Raw genomic sequence first — 1,732 nt, 5'->3', positions numbered from 1 at the left:
GGAGGCCGAGGCCAGGGCGGGCGCGCGCGCGGGGGCCCGGTCGGGGCTACGACCGTCTGGGAGCGGCCCGGTGCGCAAGGCCGCTGTGGCGCCCGGGCCGTGGAAGGTGCCGGGCGCCGACAAGCTGCCCGGCGTCCTGAAGCCCGGAGCCTCGGCCGCGGGCAGATGAGCCGGGAGGCCCCGCCTCCACGCAGGCCATTTTTCTGGGTTTCCGTCTTTCGGCGTTTTAATTTATTTTCACCGTCACACGCATAGATCCACACAAGGCGCCCAGGCCTGGGAGCATCGGCGCCAAGTTCCTGGTGTCCGATGCGCGTGGGCGGCACGGCGTGCACGCGCAGACCGAAACTGATCCTAAAGCCCCCGGTTCTGTGGTGGGAGCTTTGGCAGCTATGGAAGAACCAAAATAACGTGAAGAACATCACAGAGACAGTGCAGTGTAGCTTTAGTTTTAATAAAAAAGAAAGAAAAAAGTTCCCCCCACTGCATGAAGGATTTGGATGCGATCCAAACTTTATATCAAGAAACTGGACACGTTTAGAGCAATCACAAACTGGAATATCGCCTTAAAAAAAAAAATCAAACTGCACGGAGCAAGCGGAAACTGAGACAAGATTATATCTTTTAATTGATCAAAAGCGTTGTAAATAAGTCGTTCTTGACGTATCTAGACAGGGGTTAAAGGATTTCTTTGAAACATTCAGAACTGTTTGCCCATGACGTTTCCATGGCTCACCCTCAGCATCCACCGACGGTTTTAGCAGCACCGTTCCGCAGGATGAGTTAGAAATCTAGTGAATTCATTGGTGTGATGCCGTTTTTACTGCCATTCCTGTGGTCAAGTCATATTTCTGTACACTTTCAGTGGTAGGAAAAAAAAAAGGTTTTAAAATTTGTATCTTAGGGAACAGTTTGCCGTAAGTCAGACATTTGCAGGTTAGTTCGTAGATCTTAATTGATTTTCCTCTAAAATATAAATTTTATAATCAAAAGACCATAATCTGTTTAATCGAGATTGGCGATGCTGCAGCTCCTTCCTGGAAAGGCTTTCCTGTCGTCCCAGGCCCGCAGAGAGAGATAGCTGCTCTTAGCAGTTAGATTTTACCTGTTTTATTGTCTTATTTTAAACTCTCTCCATTATTTCATTTGCACTTTGACAAAGTATTTGTCCTATATTTCTCAGATTAGAATGAATCTCTAATATTAAAAAGTCACTATTATAACTAATTTATTTTCATTAAAGAACATGAGTCCTTTTGGCATTCTGTTGATCTTTCCTTCGGTCTCTTGTTTCATTTGGTTTGCTTTCGTCCCGTGTTTGCCGATGTTTTTCATTAGCAATCTCTAGACGCTGCTTTATGTCCCCCGACTATCACCATAGATCTATGATTGATCCCACAGTGAAATTCTAAAGCTTCCCTTCCCTGCTGTTTTACTATTTCTTTGTAAAATGTTAGCTTCAATTAATTATCCATTGGTACTTACTGTAGCTGCACATATTAAAAGGCAAAATGCCTGAAGTCAACTTGCCATTAATATGCTCTATATAAATGAGGCTTCATCTTTCCCATATTCTGCCCCTTACACAAGTTTGAATGCAAATAAGACTTACCCCTCTGCTCTTGTAGCCATTAAGTGGAAGACCAGGACCAATCACATCCAGTTACATATAATAGCCTTCCCAGAAGAGTCTTTCTCCCCACTTTGTAACCTGAGCACTACTGGTTTAATT

This window comes from Nannospalax galili, unplaced genomic scaffold (genome assembly GCF_000622305.1).
Source record: "Nannospalax galili isolate Female #2095 unplaced genomic scaffold, S.galili_v1.0 scaffold312, whole genome shotgun sequence".
Classification (NCBI taxonomy): domain Eukaryota; kingdom Metazoa; phylum Chordata; class Mammalia; order Rodentia; family Spalacidae; genus Nannospalax; species Nannospalax galili.
The sequence above is the reverse complement of the archived record's forward strand: the minus strand, read 5'-3'. Positions refer to the sequence as shown.